Source organism: Myotis lucifugus, unplaced genomic scaffold (genome assembly GCF_000147115.1).
Source record: "Myotis lucifugus unplaced genomic scaffold, Myoluc2.0 scaffold_185, whole genome shotgun sequence".
Classification (NCBI taxonomy): Eukaryota; Metazoa; Chordata; class Mammalia; order Chiroptera; family Vespertilionidae; genus Myotis; species Myotis lucifugus.
The window spans coordinates 2289641-2298454 of record NW_005871233.1 but is presented as its reverse complement, the minus strand read 5'-3'; the positions used below and the strand labels follow the sequence as shown (position 1 = coordinate 2298454).

The window sequence follows — 8814 nt, the reverse complement described above, 5'->3', positions numbered from 1 at the left end:
GATTGCTCTGGTTCTGTGGAGTTTTTGTTGTTATTCCTCACCCGAGGATATTTTTCCATTGTTTTTAGAGAGAGTGGAAGGAAGGTGCAGAGACAGAGAGACACATCGATTGGTTGCCCCTCAACCAAGGTTGGGAATCTGGCCTGCAACTGAGGTACTTGCCCTTGACCGGAATGGAACCTGGGACCCTTCAGTCCACAGGCTGAAGCTCTATTAACTGAGCCAAACCGGCTAGGGCAGCCGTGGGCAAACTACGGCCCACGGGCCGGATCCGGCCCGTTTGAAATGAATAAAACTAAAAAAAAAAAAGACCGTACCCTTTTATGTAATGATGTTTACTTTGAATTTATATTAGTTCACACAAACACTCCATCCATGCTTTTGTTCCGGCCCTCCGGTCCAGTTTAAGAACCCATTGTGGCCCTCGAGTCAAAAAGTTTGCCCACCCCTGGGCTAGGGTTTGAGTGGAATTTTGAGCATTTTATCTATTTTCGGTTCGCTTGTTTTCTTTCACTATTTGAGGTTGAAGATTGTCTTGAATCACAGTTTTTATTCCCAGCAGCCCCCACCCCCACCCCACCCCACAGCACCAGGTGGAGAATAACTTCTCAATAAGCATGTATTGATTGAATGAATGATTGGAGGGTGTGACCTTAGGGAGGGATAGAATGGGGATCTGATCACATCAAAAATTTGCTCACATATTAGGCCTTTAAACCCAGTAGGAACACAGACAAAATTCAGGAACTCAGAAACACACACAGTGGATCATTCTACTTCTAAAAGGCATTATGACCGGTAAGTTGGGGCAAAGGCAGCACGCATAAGATACTGGAGGTTGAGTGTTTGGGTTGTGGAAAACCAAGGTGAGAGGGCTGAGAGTTTGTGGTAGTCCTTGGGCTTTGTCAACACCAGGTTAGCAGCTGAGGGAGCCAGTGGATTATACCAATGGAGAGCATTTGAAAAGTAATTGTAATCCTGGCTGGCATGGCTCAGTGTTAGAGTGTCGGCCTATGCACTGTAGGGTCTCGGATTCGATTCCCGTTCAAGGGCACATACCTCAGTTGCAGGTTCCATCTCTAACTCCCCTCGAGGTGCATGCAGGAGGTCCAGGTGGTGTGGGAGGCATACAATGGATGTGTCTTTCTCACATCCAAGTCTCTCTCTCTCTCTCTCTCTCTCTCTCTCTCTCTCGTCTTTCCTCTTCTTTCCTCCTTTCCACTGTCTCTAAAAGTCAATGGACTGATGAACAAAAATTGATCCAGAGACAAAGAAGCATCCAACAGACCATCAAACCTCAGAGGGAAGGCAGGGGCGGGGGACAGAGTGGGTAAGAGATCAACCAAAGGACTTGTATGCATGCATATAAGCATAACCAATGGACACCGACAGTAAGGGGGTGAGGGCATGTGATAGGGGTGGGAGCAGCCTGGGAGAGGTCAATGGGGGGGAAAGAAGACATATGTAATACTTTAAACAATAAAGAATGTAAATAGCCCTAACCGGTTTGGCTCAGTGGATAGAGTGTCGGCTGCGGACTGAAGGGTCCCAGGTTCGATTCTGGTCAAGGGCATGTACCTTGGTTGCAGGCACATCCCCAGTAGGGGGTGTGCAGGAGGCAGCTGACCAATGTTTCTCTCTCATTGATGTTTCTAACTCTCTATCCCTCTCCCTTCCTCTCTGTAAAAAATCAATAAAATATATTTTTTTTAAAAAAAAGAATGTGAAAAAAAGAAAACATCAATGGAAAAAATATTCTCCTTGGGAGAGGATTTTTTAAAAAGAAAGAAAGCCCAAGCAAACAATGATGGTGGCATAGGTAAACACCTGTACTTGCTGCCTCTCACAACCACATCAAAACTACAACTAAAAGACAAAACATCGATCATCCAAAACCACGGGAAAGCTGGCTGAGTGGAAGTTCTACAACTAAAAGGAAAGAGAAAAGCGCATTGAGACTGGTAGGAGGTGTGGAGGTGCAGAGGTGCGGAGGCGCGTGTGAAATGGGCTGGCAATTGGGTGCACTGTTGTTTTTTTCAATCAGGAGGGAGACACAAGCTCCCAATTGCTCTGAACTCCAGTTCTGGGCGAGACTCTGGGGACCCAGACTCATACGGGGAGAAACTGGACTGTCTGACATCGGGCCAGAACATGAGGGTGGCTTTCTCTCAGAGGTGCTCACAGCGATCATTGTTCCTGCATAGGGGCATGGATGGCGGAGACACAGGAACCTCTCCAATGCAGGGTTGACTGGCAGCCATTGCTGTTTGCTCCACCCTGGTGATTCCCAGAGACCCCGCCCCACCCAATTTACAACCCCACCCAAGCTGTGCACAGCAGCTTTTGCATATGAATTGCCCATCCTTTCACAGCATAAAACCTAACAAACTGTAGCTGGGTCAGAGAGCTCCAAAGTTTCCAAAAGAAGGCCCAAGGCTCAGCAGCAGCAGCCGGCCTTGCTTCACAACTGGGCCTCATCTGGGCACTTCCAAACCCCAAACAAAGAGGAGGAATCTGCAGATCTCTCTGTAGCTCCTGCTGAGTGGCTGACTTTGCACCTCCTTGGAGATTCAAGAACCAGTGTCCCAGTGGTCAGAGTGAGACCATACCAGATTACAACTCTTCACAACCATAAGCGACACATTCAAGGGGCAGACTCAGTTAGCACCAAAGCTCCACTGAAGCAAGTCCTGCCCCATAAAGGTGTCTCCAGCACAGCAGTTCTTCCATTGTAGACACAGCTGGTCCTCACAGCCAATTGGCCTGGAGATCAATTCCTCCCAATGATACCAACAGCAACCAAGTCTTAACTACAACAGGACTGTGCACCCAGCCCACAAAGGGGTGCACCAAGAGTGTCCACCTCAGGTGATTGGGGAGGCTGAGCCACTGGGCCCAATAGGACACCTACCACACAAGGCCACTCTATCAACACAGGGAAGCAGCCAAAATGTGGTGACAAAGAAACAAGTCACAAATGAAAGAAATGGATGAAAGCAAAATACTGGATATAGGGTTCAAAACTACGGTTATAAGGTTACTCAAGAATCTTCTAGAAACCTCTGGAAATTTAGTGAGACTCTCAAGGATATGAAAAAGGACCAATCAGAAATTAAGCATACATTGACTGAAATAAAGAATAATATACAGAGATCCAACAGCAGACTAGAGGATCCCAAGAATCAAGGCAAAGATTTGAAATATGAAGAAGCAAAAAACACCCAACCAGAAAAACAAAAAGAAAAAAGAATCCAAAAATATGAAGATAGTGTAAGGAGCCTCTGGGACAACTTCAAGCGTACCAACATCCTAATTATGGGGGTGCCAGAAAAACAGAGCAAGATATTGAAAACCTATTTGAAGAAATAATGACAGAAAACTTCCCCTAGCTGGTGAAAGAGATAGACTTATAAGTCCAGGAAGCACAGAGAACCCCAAACAAGAGGAATCCAAAGAGGACCACACCAAGACACATCATAATTAAAATGCCAAGAGCAAAAGACAAAGAGAGAATCTTAAAAGCAGCAAGAGAAAAACAGTTAGTAATCTACAAGGGAGTACCCATATGACTGTCAGCTGATTTCTCAACAGAAACTATGCAGGCCAGAAGGGAGTGGCAAGAAATATTCCAAGTGATGAATTGCAAGAACCTACAACCAAGATTACTCTACCCAGCAAAGCTATCATTTAGAATTGAAGGTCAGATAAAGAGCTTCACAGACAAGAAAAAGCTAAAGGAGTTCATCACCACCAAACCAGTATTATATGAAATGCTGGAGGGTATTCTTTAAGAAGGGGAAGAAGAAGAAAACGTAAAGATAAGAATTATGAACAACAAAGTAACAACAAATACATATCTATTTACAGATTGTCTTATAAAGTGATTAATAAACAATCTGCTGGACAAAATACACTTGTGAATTTAATTAATCGTGGGGAAGGAAGGGGGGGCGGACTATCATTTCTAGGAAGAAAGCGTTGTGGGGCGGGCAGGAAGAGATTGCTCAAAAATCTTCCACTTATGGACAAGGACAGGATGGGGGGGTAAGGGCATGGTGTGGGGTGGGAACCGGGTGGAGGGGACCAATGGGGGGGGGGGGAAGAGGAGCATCTGTAATAATCAGAACAATAAAGATTTATTTAAAAAAATAAAAAGAAAGCCCTAGCTGGTTTTGCTCAGTGGATAGAGCGTTGGCCTGTGGACTGAAGGGTCCCTGGTTCGATTCCAGTCAAGGGCACATTCCCGGATTGTAGGCTAGATCCCAAGTACGGGTCCCGCACGAGATAGCCAATCAATGATTCTCTCTCACCATTGGTGTTTCTATCTCTCCCTCTTCCTTCCTCTCTGAAATCAATCTACAATAATAAAAGTGTAATATGCTAATTAGACCAGATGACCTTCCAGATGAAGCCCGGGCTGCAAGGGAAGCCCTGGTCCCAGGTGCCAGAGGGAAGCCTGTGCCAGCAGCCAGGGGACAGAAGGCCTACTCTTGCTCAAATTTTGTGCATCGGGCCTCTAGTAAAATATATATTTGAAAGGGAGGGAGGGAATACCCTGGCAGGAGGGAGGAAGGGAGGGAGGGAGGGAGGGAAGGAAGGAAGGAAAGGAGGGAGGAAGGAAGGAAGGAAGGAGAGAAAGAATGAAAATTGGACTGCCAGCAGTACAATGAGTTTTTATAACACTTTCTTAACACTCGGTACTGTCATACTTTTTAAATGTCAACCATTTGGGGAGTTAGGACACAAAATTCAACTGAGTAAATTTTAATAAACATTTTATTGGCTTTATTCAATGATTCATGAATCAGATATCATCCAGACTAGCAGATAGAAAGGAGCTCTGAGAAGCTGTACAAAATGAAAGACTTCTGTTGGCAGGTAAGAGCAGGAACAAGGAGGTTATACACACTAGGCAAAATAGTGGATTGGTTATAGCAAAGTGGCTTTTCTTATTGGATGAAGCAGTTCCCAAATGACTGGTTTAAGATTCCATTTTTAGGAAAACTGATGCTTTAATAAAATTAAGCCTAGATTTGGTGACTGAGGCTTAGTAAAAGTGACTCCATTTTGGACCCCTTGCTTTCTTTTTAACAGTGGAAACAAATAGTACTTGATATTTGATTCAATTTCCATTTCTTTGTTAACCAGTAACTGACTGAGACTCTTCACCCTATTTTAAAGTCCATTCTGCTTTTCCTTTTATACAAAAAGCTGTCCCCATTTATGGCTTAAAGTGTGTCCTACAGCCGAAACCGGTTTGGCTCAGTGGATAGAGCGTCGGCCTGCGGACTCAAGGGTCCCAGGTTCGATTCCGGTCAAGGGCATGTACGTGGGTTGCGGGCACATCCCCAGTAGGAGATGTGCAGGAGGCAGCTGATCGATGTTTCTCTCTCATCGGTATTTCTGGCTCTCTATCTCTCTCCCTTCCTCTCTGTAAAAAATCAATAAAAATATAAAAAAAAAAAAAAGTGTGTCCTACCTAGTGGAAGCTGGTGCTGATGTTTTGTTGGTGGAGAACAATCCCACCAAGATGGTGGGGGAGTGGGTCTCATGAGTCAGCTTTCCTAGACCCAAGCTCTTGGTTCCCAGGTCAGGCTCAAGTAAGACCTTTGCATACCAGGTGTGTGTTTGTGTGTGTATGTTTTGTTAACATATATTAACAAATATATTTACTATATATATATAGTTACTCAAAAGTTGTTTAATTTTTGTTTTTAATTACAGAGAATATTCAATATTACGAGTTTCAGGTGTACAGAATAGTGATTAGATATTTATATAACTTACAAAGTGGTCCCCTCCACAGGTATAGTCCTCACCTGGCGTCATACATAGTTATTAAATATTATTTCGTATATTCTCAATGCTGTACGTTACATCCCTGTGGATATATTCTTATGAAAGCCTTTCATCTATTTTCTTTGCAGAAAAGCCAAAGTCTGCTCGCCGGTACTGCACAAACTTTAGCTGAGAATACTGAAAGACACATTTGAAAAGACCGTGTACCCAAGTGGGAATACCCTGGCAGAGCTTGCTTCAGCCACTCAACTTGATGAGCTAGTATTACAGGTGGGTCCCTAAGTGTGTCTCTAGATAGCACGCCTAGTCCAAAGCTTTACACACACTTTTAACCATCGTAGAATCCCTATTTATAATTGAATAATTGCTATGTGTCAGGACAGGGGTTAAGCACTTTATATTTTTATTCTCATGACCACCCATTTTATTGAAAAACACTAAAGCTCACAGGGAGGAATGTCTTCCAAGGATTATAAACACAAGAGGAAGAATTTGAATCCAGGTCTTTCTGACTGCAGACCCACAGTAGTACAGCAGACCTTTTGAGAATGTATCTCAGATACTCACTTTGGGGTCTGTTCCTGTTTATTTTTAGGTTCTTCTCAATCAGGACATTTGCAATTACATATATATGCCTCTCAGAGACAGCAAGAGCACTGCTCAGCACTGCTGCTCTGAGTTGTTCTGAGTCCATATATTCTTCTAAAATTCTTCCCGATTACGCCAAGGCTGGCTCTTCCTCGAATCCTGCCCACTGTAGTAACTGTTGGCAACGTAGTCCAAGTTCCTCCTTTATCCTCTGCTCACTAGTTGAGGTGTCGGGTCTGAGCCCCCCTGCCCAGGGACTGGACCTCCTATTACAGCAGGTCTTAGACAGAGAAGCCATGAGAGGTTGTGGGGGTGTAAGAATGAGTCTTTATTGCAGAAGCCAGTGGCCACATAGCCGTCAGACAAAACAGTTCTTTACAGCAAAGTCCATACAGGCCGCTGGCCAGACACTGGCTGGTGAACATGTCATCTTTCCCACAAAGCAGCATTAGTCTCTGTACCCACAGCTATTATCTGGGCAGCCCCAAGCTGCCTCCTAAACTCGCTGCTTCACATCGTAACAGTACCTAAGCTCTGCTTCAGCAGCTTCTCTGGCCTCTCTGACCCAGCAGTTTGTCCTGTCTCCCCTGCCCAGCACACTGGCTGGTCTCTGTAGCCTCACACAGTAACTACCTCTGAGCTTCTCTCCCAGCACACAGGCTAATTAACATGGTAGCTATAGCTGAGCTCCTATGAGCTCTTACCTTACATCATAGCAGTATCAGCTCTCAGCTCCGTCTGAGCTCTCCTCTCTCCTGCACACATAGGAGCTACATTCTCTGTGCCTACCACCTCTGCTTCTCTGAGCTCTCTCTCCTCTCTCTGGTCAGTAACCTGTATATTACTCCAGAGACAAAGAAGGCTAGCTGCCGACAGTGACATCAATCATTTGGGTTACAGAAGGGCATAGTGTACCGTGAGATCCCTGTGGCCTTGCAGCTGTGTATGGTATCTTGGCCTTGGGCACCCCGATTAGGCTCATGCTTAGAGCGGCCTTGGCCATTCTGGTGTATTGACAACAAGGCCTCTGTGCTCTCATTGGCTTTGACTATCCAGGAACCCTGATGTGGTTCCCACAATGCCTTGCCACAGAAGATTCAGGGTGTAAAAATCCCTAGATGACCCCAAAGGTACCCCAAGCTAGATTCCCACTCCATATTCTCATAGTTAACAATCCTCTCTCAGAAAACCCAGAGCATCCAGCGAGACAGAACCCCTTTCTGTAACACCTCCTGATCTAGAGTGCTGTGTCCTATTCTATGTATGTTTAGCACAATCTCATATTCCCTTTGCCCTCCAAACCCTGGGCCACCAGGAGATAGAGGACATCCCTTATTCAGCTAAATATGAAGAAATGTGAGACTAGCTTTTGCACACCAAAGCAACCTAACTCCTGAGGAGCATGTAGGATTCCCCTTTGAACCCATCCCCCTTTATTAACCAGCTTACCTGCTCTTTTCCCAGAGTTGGTTCAAGAACCAGCGTGTCAAAAGGAGGAAACAGCTGCTACAGTGTCAGCCTAGTGTGGCACTAGAAGCACAAAACCAAACCATTTCAGTGAAGGAGGAGGAGACTCCTTTATCTGTACCTTCTACAAACACTCATCCCCTGAGTCCCAGCATTGTGAATGCTTATGACCATGAACTCCCTAAGACTTCTAATATCGAGCAATCTGGAGGGACTGGTGCCTCTGTGTGGAATGTATCATGGGATTCTCAGCCTCATGACCTTCAACAGCTATGTCTGAGTGTCTCTGATCCTTCTTGGGCCTCCAATCCCTCTGACATAGATCAGTTTATACAACTACTAGTGGCCCGGTGCACAAAATTCATGCACAGGGCTGGGGGGAAGAGGAGAGGGAGGGGTGTCCCTCAGCCCGGCCTGCACCCTCTCCAGTCTGGAACTCCTCAGGGGATGTCCGACTGCTGGTTTACCCGATCCCTGTGGGATTGGGCCTAAACTGGCTATTGGCCATCCCTCTCGCAATCCGAGACCACTGGCTCCTAACTGCTCACCTGTCTGCCTGCTTGATCACTCCTAACCACTCTGCCTGCCAGCCTGCTCACCCCCAACTGCCACCCCCCCGCCAGCCTGCTTGCCCCCAACTGCCCCCCCGACTTGCCTGATCACCCCCAACTGCCGTCCCCTCCTGGCCTGATCGCCCCTAACCACCTCTGCTTTGGCCCCACCACCATGGCTTTGTCCGGAAGGTCTCCCAGTCTAATTAGCATATTATCCTTTTATTAGTATAGATATTCCCTACCTGGGGAGGATCACCCCAGCAGTCTAGATGAGTACCTCTTCCCCAAGTGCCCTAATTGAGGGGATATGGCTGGGATTGACCTTCAGTGTGCTGGATAATACCTGCACAGCTCTTGAAAAAGGTTTGTGATCCAAATCTTGTCAAACCCAGAGACATTTCCAAAT

General features: G+C 45.9%; 1 long non-coding RNA gene across 1 annotated transcript in view; it reads left to right on the top strand.

Moving 5' to 3' along the window:
- Positions 1 to 8303, top strand: part of LOC102442271 — a 31131-nt gene extending 22828 nt beyond the window's left edge. The window contains exons 2-3 of the long non-coding RNA XR_001349816.2: positions 5928 to 6069; positions 7852 to 8303. This is a non-coding gene — a long non-coding RNA (uncharacterized LOC102442271). The remainder of the gene's footprint in view (positions 1 to 5927; positions 6070 to 7851) is intronic.
- The last annotated feature ends 511 nt before the right edge of the window (positions 8304 to 8814 follow it).